Source organism: Micropterus salmoides, unplaced genomic scaffold, assembly GCF_014851395.1.
Source record: "Micropterus salmoides isolate LMB-PRFRI ecotype aquatic unplaced genomic scaffold, ASM1485139v1 Ms_hic_scaffold_8, whole genome shotgun sequence".
In the NCBI taxonomy this organism is placed as follows: domain Eukaryota; kingdom Metazoa; phylum Chordata; class Actinopteri; order Centrarchiformes; family Centrarchidae; genus Micropterus; species Micropterus salmoides.
The window spans coordinates 4,261,468-4,281,965 of NW_024044570.1; positions in this window are offsets into that span (position 1 = coordinate 4,261,468).

Here is a 20,498-nt window from a genome sequence, read left to right on the forward strand (position 1 = left end):
TTTGTGGCTTTTAACATCGCTGATTGAAGCTGCTTACTTGTAATCTCCAAAAACAATGACTTCAGTTTCATCTTTGTTTTAATGAACTCAAACAAACTGATGACTTAGAAAAAAACATTTACTTTCCTGTTTAGTCAACATGCTCATGCCACACAGGGAGAACTACAGGCCCACACCCACCTTGGGTCTCAGAGAGGTCAGAGTTCAGAGGGGTGTCCCCTTTGACCAACATATTACTCTGGAAACTGATACTTGTTATTTCTGGACTGAAGTGACTGGAGGATTTTGTGCTGGTTGTCAGTTTAAATCATCTAAAACTAACTAAAATAAAAGGACAAAAACTGAATATTTGACACCAGTCTGGAGCTTTTCAGGGCAGAAAACAGCATGTAGGTTGCAGAGAGGTCAACAAATGGTGAATACAGAAGATGCTAAAACTCACAATAATACAAACAACAAGAATAAAAGTCATCTGGTCAGATGCTCAGAGCTGAAACTGACCTCAGATCAGCTGTCAGAGGTTGTCCTGCCGACGGGAATGAAGGTTCAGGGTCAGTAGGGGGCGTGTTTGTTCTGTTTTTCTGTCCTGAACAGCAACACAGCGCTCTGAAGTATCTCAAGGGCGTCACTATGTTGAAAAGTGGTGAGGACATTAGATGGTGGCTTAGATTGGGGGTGTGAAGAGACACTTAGCTTGTGAGACGTCACAATACGCGATATTAAGGTTACGAGACGAAAAGATCCTTAAAGAGTGTTTTAAAGTTATCCTCAATGCAAAGTTTCTGCACCATTTTATGGTGGAAATGTTTTTATTTATGTAAAAGGAAACACAACATTCAGGTAGGACGTGACATTTCAAACTATATAAATATAACAGAATCTAAGTCAGTGTAGCACTCAGCACTTTTCTCATGTAATATCATCCCTGCTGAGGCAACACGTATAGGCATGATTTAGTTTTCCCTCCTCTTTTGTCATGTCAAGAACGGAAAACTTGGCCAAAAACAAACTGTGTCAAGAAGTTGTTCACATTTTTGGGTTATTTTATAATCAGTAGCTTGTCTTTTTTTGGACAATGCGCATTTGTTTCTTCTATATTTTAAATGCATTGCATGTTTTCAGAATGTTTTTTGAACAAATTATGCTTTAAAAGTGGACATAATCAGCCATTTCAAAAAGTGGTGGGGACATGTCTCCAGCGTCCCCAGTGTAAATGACACCTATGGCTCAAGCAAGGATGTGAGTGTTGCCTGACTGTATACAGGAACTTATATTTGTGTCTCTGACTTTCTCTCAGCTGTGTGTCTCTGTATGTGTTCATGTTTTCTTTCCTTATTCTATTTTTTTTGTTATTTTGGGACGATAGGAGGGTAAAGGTGAGGACTGGAACGGACAGTTTTGTATCTGCAGACACATAGAGAATGAAAATGAATTAAGTTTTAAGACTATTTCATGTGTTCTTAAGTCGAAATATGGAATCGACATGGACGCTACTACAAAGATGTGTTGGATTAGGATTATCAGAGCACATAAACAACACGCAGACATCTAGTTCACTCTACATGGGCAGCAAACTAACCGTTATAACCATATAACAAATTACATGTTTGCAAAATATGTATATATCAGTTTATATGACAGTATATACGTGTCAGTTCATAAGTACCTAATAATACGTAAAGAACACGTAAGTTCTGTGTACTTCTTTATGTCCAATGCACACTTTATTTCTCTTTTTTCAATAAAGATTTAAAGAGGAAAAAAGATTCTGATTAGTCCAACACCACCTGAATAAACCCCTCAGCCCACCTTTTCCAAGCATGCAGGAGAAGTTTGCTCTTGCAGTCGGCTCTTATGCTAAACATTACGTGTGGGCCCCCATTTGTCCAAATTTGTCTTCTTTTCTTACTTCTAATAAACCGGTCGACTACTGCTAACATTACTTGTTCTTGTTCTTCGTACATATTCAATGTAGTGAAGAAACACACTCTGTAGAGTTAAGTCTGTTTGGGCTACTGTAGAAACAGGGCGACTGTAAGTGTAGATAGAAATGGCTCATTCTGAAGTAATGAAAACATAACGGTTCATTATATAAGGTCTTTATACACCACTGTTATGGATATTACATTGCATTTCTAAATGTTACACACTGAATCTTTAAATAAAAGTACTAATACCACACTGTAAAAAGTCATCAATATTGAAAAAGTTACTTTAAGTAAATGTAAGTTAAGTATAATCAGGAAAATGTATTTAATACTTTTAGTATGAAAAGTAAAAAGTACTGAATTAGGAAAAATGTCCCTGTGACTGGTTTACTTTTATACATTATACTATCATAGTATTATTATTATTATTACTCATGCATTAATGTAAAAGCAGATTTTACTGTTGCAGCTGGTTCAGGTGGAGCTTTTTAATCGTTTTATATAAAGCTACTAATTAATTACTGTTTTCATTATTGATTAATCTGCTGAATATTTATATATATATATATATATATATATTAATATTTATATATATTGATTGAAAATTCTGAAGCTGGGGAGGGATACTGACAGGTCGACGTGGTATCACAATCAGAGTCAGCTTCATTGTCTCCACTGTCAAGTAGGTTTACACATACAAGGAATTTGCTTTGGTATTTTGGTGCATAACAATAAAAGTATGTATGAAATATAAGAAATATAAACATCATAAATATTAAAAAGTGACTTGTTAGTTAATCACAGGGTGGCCACGTCCTGAAGCATCCCCTGATTCGTCGGCTATGTTCCTCTAAATGTGGCCATAATTTATTAAATGAACATCATGCTGTGAACTTGAAACTAGCTATTAACTCATTAGGAAAGTATTTACTGAGGTAATAAATCAGGTGAGAAGCAGGGTCATTAGGTCATTAACTCCAACGCAGTCTGTCTTCTTTTTGTATCCAGTGGAGAACCTCATGCTGGCCGAAAGAATGCAGGTTTAGGCACTGTGACTTGGTTTCACACTTGGTTTCCCAGATGATGGGAGAAGACCTGATGTATATTATCAGAGTATTGCTGCTTGAGGTTGTGAGCTGCGTATTACAACACAGGATGAGCCGGGGCTAGCTGGTTAGCATGCTAACTTCAGTAGGTATCACTGCAATCAAGCGGGAAGCTTCCCATAAACCTGCATTCTATTGAATGGCCAGCAGGGGGCGACACGTCTGGTTGCAAAAAGAAGTCCAGCTCCAGTAGAAATACAAAATGACCCTACTTCTCAGCTGATTTATTACCTCAGTAAACACTTTCATAATGACTTTATGGTCTCAGTCGCTAGTTTCAAGTCGTCTTCAATACAAAATGATGTTCATTTAAAATGTAAATGCTCCGTACTTGTATAGCGCCTTTCTAGTCTTTTCGACGACTCAAAGCGCTTTTACACTACATCTGCATTCACCAGTCATACACATTCATACACTGAGCCTAAGTGCTCAAACGGAAACTAAGATTCACACACATTCATACGCTGGCGGAACAGCCGCCAGGGGCAATTCGGGGTTCAGTATCTTGCCCAAGGACACTTTGACACGCAACCAGGGGGAGCCAGGGATTGAACCCCATTTATTTTAAAATAGACCATAAAGCAAAGAAGTGTGCTTCAGGGTGGGATTATCTGTGATTGACAAGTCGTTACCATGGTGTCCTGTCAATCGGGGCTAGAGTGACTCGTACCCACGGCACTGTGTAAATTTAATCAGCACCGTTGAAAAAGCTTATCAAGAGTCGGCTGTTCACTTTCTCTGGTGAGTACATTTAGTTTAAAAACTGGTGTTACACCTACACACAGATACACCTAGCTAAGCAAGCTAACTAGCTCCACAAACGGCCATTAGCTCCACCGCCTCGTCCAAATACGGCCAAACTCGAGGCTTCAAAATGGGAGTCCACAAACCAACGGGTGACGTCACGATGACTTAGCCCCCTTCTTATATACAGTCTATGACTGCAGTACAATACTTGGGCGCCTTTAACACGAGGTCAGAGCTGTTACTTCTTCACATTCTTTTGATAAGGTTAGTTAATTTTTTTACACTTTGCATCTTTATCTTGATCAATCCTAAATTGGTTGTTTATTGTATTTTTCCTACCTTATGGAAATGTTGACTCAGAGGGACCCATACCTGTGCAGAAACATGAGAGGTTTATGTGTAGCACTTCTTAGTCACATGAGGGGAACAGCTGTAGAGTAAAACGTTGAAGCTGCCCATTTGGGGGAAATTATTTATTGGAAAGTTTGGCCACTAGCTACAGAACAAGTGACTAGTTTTTGGTGCAGGTCCAGACGTCTTTAAAAAGGGTTTATTAGGATGTTGTTAATCATTCTCACCTTTTTTAGAAACTATACTTGAATTGGCAAAACCGAGCTGTCGTTCAAATCCCTCAATTTCTAATATAATAATAATAATAATAATATTTAATTACAAATGTAGATGGTTGTGTAGGTATGAACTTTAGTATTGTTTTCATTTGTTTCATTTTCATTGTCCAAAGCCCTATGTCTACCCTCTCTAACTTACATCCACCTTTTTATATTGACCTTTCTTTATTTCCTGCGTGGTGAAAGTCGCTCTGGTCATTTTCCATCTCCTCACTCTGCTGAATCAGATATGTGGCTCTGCAGCCGGCTCCCTGCAGACCTCATGACTGTAACCCAAGCAGATCCTAATAACTGACCCAGGCTGTAAAGTCATTGAGGGGTTATTATGTCCAGCCTGCCAGAGTTCATCGTAAAAGTTCAAGGAGTGCCATTACATTTAGTGCCTGCTCAAAATCTCATTAACCTTCCCCTGTTTGAGTCCCATATGGTTTCACTTTCATCACACCGGAGCACGCAGGAGGGGGAGGCAGCGGGTCTTTCTTTCTTCCCCTCTGGCTGAAGGAGAGTCACACTGCCTCTCTGCACGCTTGTCATCTCTGGATGGATGGTGATTTATTTCTTTTTGAATTTGGCCTTCCACCAGGCCAGGCCTCTGCAGTCCAAGCTGCAAGCTGGATTTGTTACCATGAACCTGGCAGAGTCTTGAATGCAGCCCAACCTGATGTCCATCTGCTTCCTGCAGGTTGTGCATCACACAGAGAGCAGCATATGAGCACCAGTGTTGGGCCAGTTACCTCCAAAATGTAATAGATTGTAGATTATTAGTTACTGTCATTTAAGAGTAATAAGTTATATTACAATATTACGGTTTATGTAATTGTAATTTTGAACTTTTGATGTACTTTCACTGCTATTTAATGGGCACATTATTCTGATAGTAAGCTGTGCTGCATAGGTGGGTTCTAGTGATGTGCTGAGTTATATCCGCAGATCAGGTGGGTCTTTGTCATAAAAACAACCTTCTGATTAATAGCGGTGGGGAAAGACACTGTGCGCATTTACGCATTGATTATTTGAATCTCCCAACACTCAGACAGGATCAGTCAGGATGAACTGACAGCAGCCTCTCTGATCAGGAAAGTAATTCATTAAAGCACAAAAACACAGCCTACATCTATTTACATATGATCCAACAAAGGAGCTACCGTCTTGTTAAGAGGAGCCGAGCTGTCGTAGTGTAGTTTGACCCGGCCTACAATCTCAATCATTAACGCTATGCCTACTATTTAACTCATGGATTTGTTGTTGTTTTTCTGCTGCCGAAATGTTTCTCGGTGTTGGTGAATTATTTAAAAAACAAAACACCACTTCATTTTAAGTTAAAATGCGTTACTGAGATTTTAACGTGTATAATATTACTGATTTTGTTACATCAAGAAGCAATACATCTCAACAACGTCGAGCACAAAACTGAAACAGCAATGATGACTAGAATGTTTCAACCCAGGGCCTGCAGATTAAGTAATAAAACAAGCTGTATTGTGTCGGTATATTGTTATTTTTGCTGCATATTCTAATTATCATTTAATCTACTGTTCCACAGGACATTTCTGTCCTCCCTTAGCTCACCTTAGCACACCTGCGTTAGGTGTACGACACCTTTACGGCCCAAGACTGTGGAATAAACTTCCTTATATTATCAGGTGGCCCCCCACCACAGATAAACAACTTTTAAGTCTTGTCTTAAAGCTTATTTATATTCTTTGGCGTTTGGCTTTGTTTTTAACTGTCTTGTTTTTCTATTTCCTGTTGTCTGTTTTTATTTGATTGGTCTGTGTTTTAATTGCATAACCTTGTACAGCACTTTGTTCAACATTGGTTGTTTTTAAAAGTGCTTTATAAATAAATTGACTTCACTTGACTGCACCACAAACCAGCTGACACACTTCCCCCAGAGCCTCTTAGGGCCGATCCTGCCCAGTTGCAAACCCAGACTTACCAGTGACCATTGATTCATGATAATGCAGAACAGTATATCTATAGGCCTGTCCCTCCATTGTCAAACTTTTCAAACCAGTCGTGCCAAAATAAAAATATTAGCAACATATTTGTCATACAAGTCATGATCACAAGCTATTGTCTGTGAAGAATCCTGGACGTTGTCGCTCACTTGTACTCACTTTATTACAAATACTTTGGCCCTAAGACTGGCCCTAATTTTATCTGATGAACAGTAACATGATTAATAAAGTGAGGCTGCGTAATCACAGTGTGTGGGAGTCTTTGGTAAATGAAATGAAAACAAACTCGGTAATCTAATGCTAATTGTGTTTGTATTTAATCCTCCTACAATAAGATATGACTGTCTTGAGTTGCCTTTTTTATGGTGCAGGCTTTATATAAAAGAAGTCTATTGACGAATTTACGATAAAGCGGTCAGCGTGGTCATACACAATCTAATACATTTATTTAAAAACAGAAGATTTTTTGCATTAGGATCCAGATCTGTAACAAAGCACACATAGTCAGTAATTCTTTTTCTTGTCGGATCCAGTTACTTGCTAAACAATTCTGGTCTTCAACCACTAATGACGCACCTAATCCGACAAACTACCCGCTGAGCCTCCACACCGCAAAAAACAGCTTGAAATCTGCTGCCTGACTATGTGAGGCTTATACAGATGTGTAGGTGCGTGTAATTTAAGTAATTGTGGTGCCGCTATATGACAATCTGTTGCTATTTATGGAAGTTGTGAGTTAACATCTGGAACAGTTTGGATCCTTTTGTTGGAGGTTTTTTTCTTCTATTTATGTCTCCTCTTTGTCGGGTTTCAGGACTTGATCTGCTGTTTCTATCAGTTTACTTACTTCATAATTCATTGTGTATTTATTTGAACTAGGACTGGAGGTTGGGGGAGTGAGTGTACAGGGCCCTCATGTGAGCAGGGCCCACAAAGTTATTAGAATGAAAAGCTGTGGATGAGGCCCATAGGGAATGCCTACGTACAAGGTTCAGATTTTTGCGCTATGCCCCTGATTTGAACCATCTGTGCTCATCCTTTCTTGCTACTTTTTTCTTTATTTACTTTTATTTGAGCCTTTAATGCAAAAATTCTTGTTATCTTTTACAGCCATCATGACTGAATGCAGCAGAAGATGATCTTTGCAGGGCTTATCACAGTCGCACTGCAGACTGGTTTCAGCTACACTTTCAGCAGCTTTGAGATCTGCTTCCACGTTCTTCTCGGGTGGTGATGGCGCAATGGATAAGACTGTGCCTTTGGTGTGAGAGACCCCGGGTTCAATCCCCCAGAAGCGTGCGACCTCTGACATGTACAGCCATTGGAAGTTGCTTTGGATATAAGCATCAGGTAAATTTAAATTTCTTCTTATTTACAGCAGATTCTACAAAATCTGGTTTATTGCCAAGTAGGTTTCCACATACAAGGAATTTGCTTTGGTAATTTGTTGCATAACAATAAAAAAGTAAGTAGAAACTATAACAAACATAAAGCAAGTACTGCAAGTCAGAAAGATCTGAAGCTGTACAGTTTTGTGCAGGATGTGCAAAATATTTACCAGGAAATGTGCAATTATTCACAGTATGAAGTACAAAAGTAGTTGAAATGTGCAAGATAGTTGTACAGAAGATGTGCATTATTGTCCAGTACAACATCCATGCAAAAAACCTGTGTTAAGTTTACTACAGTCCTTTATGGAGGCTTTTATTTGTGATTTAATATTTTATTGTAGTTCCCCATCAGCTTATGTTTTACCCCCCAGGTTTGGTGGTATATCCTCTGTGTCTCTTCCTGGTTTACCTCACTCAGTATGAATAAATCATTCCTGCTCGCTGCTGCTTTAACAAGGCTGCATTCCTCCATCTGAGTGTGGAATCACTGCTGCATTACACCGTCAGTAAACTCAACACCGCTCCTACATGCTGTAAAGCTCCTGGTGGGGGCTGTAAAATAACTACGCTGCCATAAAAGCCATCCTGATAAAGCTCATAAAACCTGGAGGAGGCCTCGGGGCATGAAGGAACAACAACCCTGTTCTCCGTTCTCCGGGTAGGTGAATATTCCCGAGCCAGTCAGGTTCTCTGAAACGTGATCATCACTTCTTGTGTTAGTGCAGAAAAAATCCTAGAGGTTTTCATGATAACAATTAATTTCTCAAGAACAGAACATGAGAAGGAGGTCATTTCAAGCAACACCATTGATTTTATTAACAAAAACTTCAGTTTTTGACTTATGTCAAATACCATTCTGCAGGTTGATACTGTGGGACTAATTTTAACAAGTAATCCAGCGATGAAATGGAGGCAACTTTACCCTCATTTACACCAATCTTTTTACTTATCCAGATAAAATCCAGATATACATGTCTCCAGTATCCAAATCACAATTCTGATTGCAATCCATCTGGCTTTTCCTGGGCTACATATAAATAACGGTCTGCTTTACTGAAGTGGTACCTGATGCTATTTGGTAACACACCAGAAGAAGAATAACTTCTGCACCTTAACAGTTCAGTTACAACAGTTTAGCTAGCGTCTGTCGTGGCAAGTCAAGCGAGGAGCAGGTAAACCATCAGTAGGACCCAGACGCAGACTGCCAAGGCAGAGCAGGTTTAATTTATCTGTTTATTAACAATAAAACAAAAAGGGGGGGGGAGCCGTACGATAAAATGCAGCAGGCGAGGGTCTTAAATAGATGAACAGTTACAAAACACAAGGCAAACAAATCCAGAAAGCACAGGCAATAATCCAACAATCAGGCAAAAGATCAAAAACCAGAGGGAAATACGGAAGAGAGGGTTGGCAAAACAAAGAGACCCAGACGAACCAACAAAAGACAAGGGAAACACACAGAATGTATACACAAGAGAGGGGCCGATAACAAGACAAGTGTAACACTGGGAGGGGAGACAATCAAACAGGCGGGAAACATAACAAATAAAGACAGTAAGCAAAGTTACACAAGGCACATGAGAAAAGATACTTTCAAAATAAAACAGGAAATACCCAAAAGTCACAGTCACAGAAATAAAACTACATTTTCTTTGACATTAAAATTTAATTTTTAGGATCACAATCCAGGCCATCCTCACTAGAAAAACAGCCGTTTAGGTCGATTATAATATAGTTTATTATGACCTATGTTTACGTTTTTTGTTAGACTGCATCCTCTGCGAGTGGCAGAATAATTCAGGTGACGTAGTATAAACAGCGACAAAATCCATGGTGGAGAGGGGTGGGGCTGGATGGCTGAAGTAAACTCAGGGATTTTCACTCAGGAGACCGAGGTTCGAGTGCCATGTGAAAGCAACATTTTTTACATAATTTACTTATTTATTCCCAAACCACAATCTTTTCCTAAACATTACCAAACCACAACTGTTTTACAATGTTTTCCATGTGTTAAACATCGTGTAACTTAGGTCATGTAACTTAGGTTATTCATCTGAGCAGGCATCTCAACTCTGACTCATTTATATTGATCTATATGTAGCTGTTTACTGTACATACAGTACTTGCTTATATGTGCTGTATTTGCTTTTTCCTGTCCTGTATTTGACCCATTTGTAGCCTTCAGCAGCATCAGGATGTATCGGCCTCTTGACTCTGTGTGGTCCAGGTTCGTCTCCCTCCAGGCAAATAAACACGTTGCTTTCCAACTGATTACCTAAGCACTTTCTGTGGTTTTGAATGTTAACATTACGTTTTCATCCAAGGCTTTAATCCTGCTCAGGATTCAGATGTGACTGTTCAAGGCCTCTGCTGCCCCGTCTACTGTCTGTCTGGAGTGAAGTATCAAACACTAATTACAGCGTATACGTTACTGAAAAGTGTGAGTGAGTCGCAGGTGTATAATTTTACCTCATGCATTTGCGAATCAGGGCTTGTCAGAAGCTATTTCACTACAGAAACCATTTATTTTTTGTAACCCCAAAAAAACAGTAAGTAAAAAGTAAAAACTTATCTCACATCTTCATACAAGAAAGAAATCTCACTAGAAGCTGCAGTGTTCATTTCAGCCACAGTATAAAGAGTTTTATGTCTTTTTTTTCCTTTATTATACCATATTATATATTTCTATACATACCCACAGGGGGGTAAAACCGGGGATGGTTGTAACATGGGTCAGTTGTAACACGTCCAGTTTTTCCGATCAGGAACTAATCACCTGATTCACCCTGCACATGCTCAGTTTAGTCCTCCAGGTAAAAGTATCACCCTGTGGCAGGCACAGCCAATTTTAAGGTAAAAAATAATTTTGAGGAAGAAAGTTATATAGCATTGTCTGCTTTGTAGGTAAAATATTAAACCATGTTTATTTGTATCTATGTAGACATATTTCACGCAAGTTGTTAGTGCTAATGTTTTAGCTATAAGCTGTAAGGTAAGCTATAGTTCATGGCTACAAGAGTCTGGGTCAGTTGTAACAACTATGAAAATGTTCAGTTGTATTTATATGTTTTCTTTGAATTTAAGTATGTGTCTAACAAACACATTTTATTAATATATTCAAATGTTGGTGTAAGAGGTCTACTCTCCAGGAGTGTAGTATGTCAGTGCAAGACAAACAAGCACAAATATACTAATATTCAGTGAACAATTTTATTTTTATGTTCACTGACTGGCAGTAACTAAGATACTTGGATCACCCCTATACACACAAACACACGCATACTAATTATGTAATTTATGTTAATATCGTGTTTTTCTCAAATCTCTTATTGTATATCTGTGCATTTCACCAAAGTGTATGTTAAAACTAACCCAGACTCTGGGGTGAATGGTAATGTTTTACTCCTGTTTGAGAGTAAACAATTACACCATTTAATAGCAGACACATGTGACTAGTTTGTATCACATTTTGAGCGCATTGGCTTAAAAGAGCTCCAAGAGACAGACAGAAATGTCAAAAATGTTAAAACCATCCCGGTCTCCCCTTCTAAGCACAATGGAGCAGATAGACAAGAACAACACCTAACATATTAATAAACCGACACAAATAAATAAATTACACTCTTTATAATACAGACAGCTCGGAGACTTGAGAAAAGTATACATTAATCCTTAAATGCTGCACTCGGGAGCATAACTATGTTCCCAGGGTCCCTTAACCTTAACCCTGACCCAAAAACTGGGGAACATAGGACCTATTGCCATGTTCCCATTATCTGCCATATTAATCTGGGGAACATAGGACTGACCTCCTGCACTCTAAAGCATTTTGCATTCGTGAATGAAGAACTTTGACAAAGCTTTTTATCATTACTGATCAAAATGTAACATTTTGTAATGTAAAAGATAAAAACTAACTCTAAATGTAAGTGTCACATACATTCATTGAAGGGGGGGGGATTTAATTTCTGCTAAATACTTTCTAAAATAATTTCTGAGAAAAGTATTTGGATACACGAAAATCAGGTTTTGTTCGACAGAATGAACAAAATACTGATGATGGCGTCTTGTCATTTGTGTCCCTCCTTTATACCAGCAATACACACGTTATTTGTTTGTTTATTTATTTACACACATTATTGATCAGAAATAGCAAAATAATCTCTACAATTTGTTCTGAGGGGTGTTTAAGTATGAGCCAGGTGTGTGGTGTCCTCTATCAGCAGTGCACACCTGTGCTCAATAGACAGAGTGCTGTATGCTCACACACTTTGCTCAGTCAGCGGTCTGGTGATGCTGGATCGTAGTTTCCACCTCAGAGCAGAAAACTCAAAACCAGACTGATGTGAGAAAGTTTGTACTTCATCATCAGCTGCTGTCCCCTCATGCACTGAACTGCAGGGCAAGCTGGGAGTATGAAGAGGACGTAAACTGAGTGCACGCCCATTAATGTAGCTTCACGTCTGCCATCGAGTTGATAATAACTGCCAGAGACGTTTCTTCGGCAGATATTTAAGGTTGGTAAATCAGTTTTATGGCCCCTCTGAGGGGTCCGAGTTCAAACGTAGATGTTTAACCAGTCACTATATCGCTGTCGTTAAAGCAACCAGACTCCGTTGATTAAAAACTATAATTTTACCTTGCAGAACACAGGAGTTGCTGGTCTACCGGTTCCTCAGTCGGATTGTTTGTAATATTGTATGACTTTGGTGTTTCAAAGGTTAAAAAACACCAAAGTCACACAATGATACAAACTAACCGATTGAGGTAGTGGTAGACCAGAGAGGTAAAATTACTATTTTTGTCAAGGGAGTCTGGTGGCTTTAACAAGAACGCAATTGCGACTGATTTTGGTTAAACAAAAGGGATCTTATCCTAAAAAATAGCTCTATCTCTGTAAGGATCCTTTTCTCAGTGTTACTCAGACACACATAACAATCTGAGCCTGAGAACTTTACATAAGAATCCATTTACATAGATATACTTTAACCTGATGACTGCTGTCTGGAAGTGGGGCCGACAAAAATAATGCACAACTCAGTGCATTATTTCATTTGGTGATATTTAGAATACGGTCCAAGTTTGCAGTCAGTTAAACAATTACTTTAGAATAAGACTAAGTCAGATCTAAAAAAAAAAATTATTTTTTTATGTGCACATTGGCAGACTTGGTCAAAATACCATGGCAGCATTATACAACAAAACAAAATGTTCTCCACTTCATAAATCATAAATATCTGTAAAACACAGAGGATTTCCGAGCCATAGACAGTTGGAGAAACTCTTTTTTGCAGTAAGAAACAGACAGAGTTTCCCGAGAAAGGTTTCATTGTGAGCCGGGTGTCAGCAGATCTGCGGTGGCATGGAAACCTGTCTTTATTTATCACCGCAAGCTGAAAAAACAAAGCGATCATGTTCTTGGAAGAAAAGCCCTCAAGGACACCAGCATCATAAAATCCAAGTTTATGTGATTGTGTTCCGGCCGGAGCCGCGTTGCCTCAACGCAAACTGTTTACAGTACACAGGCGGGTTCACCCAGCAGCAGACATTAAATCTGTCATCTTCAGCCTCAGATCCTTCGCTTCAGATCATCTTTCCCCTCATCAGCTTTAATAATCTGAGGAATCTGAAACTCGATCCCTTCGCAGATATTCACGGCTGCACAATGAGACCCTGTGGCTGCCTGATGTGTCACTCTGCTGCACAGTCATTAGGGCAAGGGGTCAGGGGTTGGATTCCCACTGGAGATGTATGCACTGTAAGGCAGTCTGGCCTTGAATGTGCTACTGTAAAGCTACATACTGTGAAATGATGATGATTACTACAGAATGGTCCCAAGAGTTTTAAAACAAAACAGATTTTTGTCTCTGTGGAAGGTAAATTTTGAGTTTTAAAGGTTAAATGTGTATTATTTAGGAGGATCTATAGACAGAAATGCAATATAATATCCATAACAATGTTTAAAGACCTTATATAATGAACCGTTATCTTTTTATTACCTTTGAATAAGCAATTTCTATCTACATACACCGCAGGTCCTCTTACATAGACGACGCCATGTTGCACCGCCATGTTTCTACAGTAGTCCAAACGGACAAACTGCCCTAGAGAGCGTGTTTCATCATTACGTTGAATACGTACAGGAAAAAAAGCAGAAGTAGTAGCAGCAGCAGCTGCTGTACCCATTACCTGGTTTATTAGATGTAAGAAAAGGAGTGAAATTTTGTGTAGTGTCTGAATTTAAGATTTTTTTTCAGATTTCTTTTTCCCTCCTTAAATCTTTATTACAAAAGAGGAATAAAGTGTACATGGGACATAAAAAAGTATAGAGAACAGCACACACATAGACACAAATAATAAAAAACCTTGCCCGGGGTAGTCTATATTATGTCAAAATATTTTTAAAAAATGGCTATATGTTCCTTTATGTTGTTTAGAAATTAAATTGAAGTACAAATTTTATTTTTACCATTAGAATTATTACATTTTATTATAAAGTACCTATTTCGTCCGAGGAGCAAGTGAATGCACAGTGAGCCATTTGTTGCAATTCGCAACCCTCACCACTAGATGCCACTAAAATTTACACATTGAACCAAGCACAGCTCTGTGACCTTTACGTTTGACGGGTCGTGAGGACATCCCAGGCCTCATAGAGAGCCTAAGTCCCTCCCCTTCTGGTAGACCACAATGGGACCTTACTTTGGGAAAAAATATGTATGGTAGTCAATGGCAAGGGACAACTAATTTTTTGATCCCGTTTGAATTGTGCTCTGAATTATACATATGATGATGGTCAATTTAAAATATACATTTGAAAGTCAAGAAAGTTGCAGACCACAAACGCAAAATTTGCATATGTGACGTAACTTTTTCCCTCAATAACTGAAGCTAACGCCAAAGAACTTACATGAGAGGGTGATGTGATATAATGGCCGGTTAATTTGGTCAGTGTTGCATTTTAGTTCTCGTCCAGTTCATGTTCACACTGCAGTTTTACAACCGAACCAGAGAAGTAACCATGACGTCACACAGACTTACAGGTAAGTTGTTGATTGGACAGCTTTGGCGATTGTCATCCTGCATCATCAGGATCCACGTGTGGAAATCAAACTCCGGTGACTGACTGAGTTTGTGCAGCACTTTAACGCTTCTGATCTGTATCGCAAAGAGCTCACGAAGTAATAATTTATTGTAAGCATGATTAGTAATGCTAGACAGCAGATCGACCGCATAGCCTATTATGAATAATAACGTAAAACAGGACATGTACAGTAATAATTCGGGGCTTATTCGCCTAAAGTATACTGTGGTATCGCTGTCACACATTTTTTATGGGCTCAATGAACTGACTACTACTTGCCCTTTTTTTAAAAACAGATTTTAACCTATTAATCAGGGAAATACCCGCGCTGACATTTGAGAAAGAGTGGCAAAGCGTAGTTATTTGACGCTCACTAAAGATACCCTTTAGCGTCTGTGTGAGACGCTCTGGGGCGTCCCGTACAGACCGGAAGTGGTAGTTAGCTAGCTAGCTACATTCGTGATAAAGGTGTTGACAGCCCCCCGAAGCCCCTACTCTTACCACAACCACCAGAAATGTTAGTACCTAAACCTAAGTCACTGACTTTATGCATGTCGACCGGCTAACCCTACAGCTGCGCACAGTGGCCTCACAGCCGATTTGCTTACAGGTAGGGTTAGCCTCCCTTGTGTTGCTGCAATGTAGCAAACGGGGGCGTTTCATACGGATGCTGACGGGTACCTTCAGCGTAAAATCCTTACGCTTTGTCACGTTGTCTGAAAGCATCAGTCATGACGCATTGAGATGAGAATGTGTTGGATTTTCATAAACATTGTGGCTTATACAGATCAATTATAAGGTCGCTGAACACATTTCACGGTCAGACGATGGATTTATTAGTGGTTTAGCTTTGGAAATGCTCTGATCACATCTCTGCTATCATAAAATCCTGCGTTTTGGTTCGTTTGCTTTCACACCACAAGAGAACCACACCAAGGGGGAAAACAAACTCTAGTGCGATTCAACCAAACTCAACGAGGCAGGTGTGAAAACACCCTTAGGCTCTCAATTGACCTTTACTGACAACCCCCTGCCAGGGGAGATTGAGTTTCTACCCTCAGGGGCAGATTGAGAGTTCCTACTCATAGAACCAAAAGATTTGAAGACTCTTTTGTGTGCACTGCAGTTAATAGGTTGAATTTACACAAATAATTCCACTAAGCACTTTTTTGCGCTGAGCAATTTGCTCAAGATTTTGTTGATCATTTTAAGTGATTTTTCACTGTACTGTACTGTAGTATTGTCTCTGTGTCCTGTCTGGTAAGAGATAATAGATTCTGCAGCTGGCTTTCTCTTCGCATCACTTGCTTGAGTGCTTATTTTCTTTTTACGGCGGACACTGTGGCTGTGTCTCAATTCTCACCCTTCCATAATTACACTTGCTATTCTGAGGTTATAACTGAGAAGTATGGCAAAGTGCAGTGCACAGTACCCCAATGTTGTACTCATAACGGTCAAAGTTGAGTGTGGAACGCTGGACACTTCTCATCCTCAACGGTCGCCATCTTAGCTCCATCTTATGTCCTTCAGTTGTTTCGAGTGTGTCTGGTGTTCGTATCTGTAACTCCACTCTGTGAAAATGTTGCTGTTTTGGCCAGGTCTCAATCTCAATGAGATGATCTGGTTAAATAAAGGTGGAGGGACCACCAACGTATTTTCAAACTTGGGAAAATGGTGGCCAAGAAAGCTGCGATCATAAATGTAACAGTATGTTAATTTTTATTTATGTCAAATGTCCGGTTAGTAGGCTATACCACATCCATGATCGATTTAAGACAAGGCCACCCTGTCGAAATTTACACACTACGCAAGTAAATACATAGTGTACACGGTGTACTGCATGTTAGTGTACTATGTAAGTATCTGCTATTTTAGCCCACTGATGTTTATTTGTCTAGAAGTTCAGTGGCCGTCGTTGGTTTTCTCAATTCTTTCCATGTATGTTTCAGTACGTTTTAAGTAATATAAGAATAAATAATGGTTACAAAGTTGTTTAGTTCAGCGAGATGAGAACATTTGTAGACATAAAAGTTGATTAAGTCATGTTGATTGAGTATTTACGATTTCCTGATTTGAGATAGGATTCCTAAAGTTGCTTCTGTAGCACCAAATTGGGAAATATCCTATCTTAGACTCTTACTGTCTTAACTTAAGACTTAAGAGCAGATCTTCCTCCATGTTCTCTATGATATTAATTGTCCTCCACCACTAACATTTACTTTCATTATCAATTGAATCTGCTGATTTTCTCAATAAATCGCTGGGTCTATAAAACGATCAGAAAACTGTAAAATATGCTCGTCCCAGTCCCCTAGAGCACAAGACAACATCATGAAATGTCTTGTTTTGTCCAACTATGAATCCAAAACCCAAAGATATTGAGTTTACTATGATGAAAGATCAAGAAAAGTGTTGTTTTTATTGCTCGAAAAATGCCTCAAATGATTAATGACAAAAATAGTTACAGATTAAATTTCCCTCAATTGTCTGCAGCTGTACACTAACTTTCCTGGAAAGCCTCCTGCTCTGACCTCTACAGGTAGACACTCAACCTTCCATCTGTTTTCAGTGCATTCCTCCACCTGTAGTGCCTGGTGTCTTGAGCGCTTCCTCCAACCTCTCTTCACACAAGACCGTCAGTTCTAGCATGAGGATGTTTGTTGTTGTTTTCTCCCCAGTGGACAAAGGCAGATTGCACATGACTAGTGCGACGGGCCTGGACCACTCGTGAGATTCTAAATATGAGAGTATTGTGACACACATTCTTATGACTATGTACAGCTTAAAATCATTTGGACGAGTGGATCTTGCATTAATCTAACACATGTGATATCTTTCTGATATCACTTTCTGCTGACGGGTTAATACCTAAAACTTGTGACTGAATTCCAGTGTGTAAATTCAACCGTCAGGGTAGACTGCAATGTTGTTAAGCTCTCGGTGTCTGGCGAGGAGATCTCTGGCTCTGAGAGGAGCCTCTCTTGAGTGGGAGGTGATGAGAGCTGCTCTGGCACTGACTGGATGAGATGAAGGAACACAGTCTGGGTTGGAGGTCAGCACTCCCTGAGCCTTCAAATGGATCAACAGCACTCCTCGCTCTGACCTCTGCTCTGGAGGAGATCTGCAGGAATGAGTGGCTCTTTTGTTCCAGAGGACCTGGAGCTTTTAATCCTGCTTTAGCCAAACAAGCAAAGCAGACTCTTTTTCTAACCTGGAAAAAATCAGCAGAAGCTGAGCCTAATGTATTATACATTAAGCAAACCTGGACTTTATTATTACAGTTTTGGCCCTTAATCTTGTCAGTAATTATATTTTTTTTATCCAGAAATACATTTGTGACTGTATGGGGGTGGTGGTGCAATGGATAAGACGCCTGCCTTTGGTGTGAGAGTCCCGGGTTCAAACCCCCACTGTGACCTATCCACCATTGCAAGACACTTAACCCCTAGTTAACGGCCTCGGCTCCGAGGGATTGCAACCTCTGACATAAATAGCAATTGTAAGTCGCTTTGGATAAAAGCGTCAGCTAAATGAATGTCAACTGTTGACGTCACACAACTACAGTACAAAATAAAAGTCTCAATGTGCTTAAAGGCATCTGAAACCTCATGTCTGACGCTGGAATCAGGATGGCTGCGTTCCGACACTTTATGTTTTTAAACCAATATGCTGACGTGCTAAAGTAGGCGCTCTTTTTTTTCATTCCTTATTCAACTACTTTCGACACAACACGTACATAAAGCAATACTCTATATACAAAAAAGACACAAATTGAAGGGCAACAGTATAAGGACTGGATTGAGCTGTGCATGTCTGCGCTAACGTTGCCACAGCCTACAGTTGGCTAGTTTTAACCAATTTTATGTACAGTGAACTAGTTCAGTCTATTGATTCTCAAACTAGGGGTTGGGCCCCTCCAAAGGGTCACCAGATAGTTATGTTGAATTGTGAGGTGATAAATGGGAAAGGAAAGGATAACAGCCTTTTATTATTTTGTTAAGTACTGAGGACAAGCTTCTCGTGTCAATATTAAAACAACCTAAAAACATAGCGCTGATCGTTTTCCTCTCTCCTTACAAAACGTTTCCGTTATTTCATTCTGCAGTAAAATCTAAAAGGCTTTCTGGGTGTTAAGTCAGTAAATACAGCTGTGAAAACAGATTCTGACACTGAAAGGCATTGAAGAGACACTTCACCTCTTAAATCATGAACAGCAGTGGACTCACTGTGGCTAGAGTGCAGTTTTCCATCAGTACCTGGCGTCAGCAGATAACCTCCCTCAGAGAAAGCCAAACACAGGAGCCGAGGCCGTTTGCTTTGACCTGAAAGCGAACCAACAGACGCAGAAAGGGTTGTTTCTCTCTTCTGTCAAGGGGTTTCCTCTAATGTCTAAAATGTAAGACAGTCCAGGGCAGCAACTAATCATTATTTCATTATTAACATATCTGTAAAGAAGTTTGATTAGCTGATTAATAATGTAGTTGATGAAATGTTCAACTTTTTGTACTTTTCCGAGAATAACGTCATAGTTTTATGAGAAATGTCACTTAATGAATTTATTCTTAAAATAATACAAGAAAGTTACATAACACATCTTATCTTACCCATGTAGTCATAGCATATATTTTGATTGTTAAAACTTTTCTTTATTGAAATATGAATTTGTTTTCATAAAATTGTGACTATATTGGTATATTATGCCTTTGCTCTATAGAAATTGCAATTTTATTCTAGAAATAACCGCTTTTTCTCAAAAGTATGGCTTATTCATGAAAATTACAGCCCTGACAGTCTGGTGCTGTGAAAAACATGCCATCATTATAAAAAACAAAGTTTAAAAACATCCGCAGAAACATCTTAAACCACTTCTTCAGCATAATAATTGTTCTCACAAGCGACCGCCACAAGCAGCTGTGTGATCAGGAAACGTGGGAGGACATGAATCAGCTCAGCATGCCTCGGTGATGCCTTCACAACCCCACATGAATCAACATCACATTTATCCCAATTATATTAACTTGAGCTTTTCATTTGTGCAATTAAACTGATCTTTTAGACTGATTCCTAACTGATTATATCGTCTGCAGACACTGATTCTGCTTTTTTGTAGCGTATTTTTTTATTTGCAGCGGTTTAATCTACCTCACGATTCTTTAATCAGAACAGGATTTGGAGAATGCATGTCTGAGTCATGGCTGGATTTCCACAGCAGTGTAAATCACTCACACGAGCAGCTTTTTACATATACAGAAACCACAAGAGTTCAGCTGTGAAGTGAAACAGCTGTCTGTTCTCAGCCAAGAATTGGGGAAGATTAAAAATGGACTAACATGTTTCTCCACCAGCAGGAGAGTTAATCTGGAGCCCTGACCACTAAAACCCCTCCACTCCGCAGTCCAACACTAACATGAGGGCAGAGGGAACATGCTTCTTGATTGAAACTGAAGTGGAAACTGTGTCGTGTTGGGGAAACACTTGGACAGGTCAGTGAACGCCACACTGCAGTTTATTAAAGCCTCCTCTTCTTCCAGCGGAGAGCCTCCCTCCCCCTTCCAGCGGACCACTGTGGGGCCTTATTTCAGAAAAAATATGTACGCTAGTACGCTAGTCAACGGCGAGAGACAAATAAGGTTTTGAAATGAGTCCTGAATT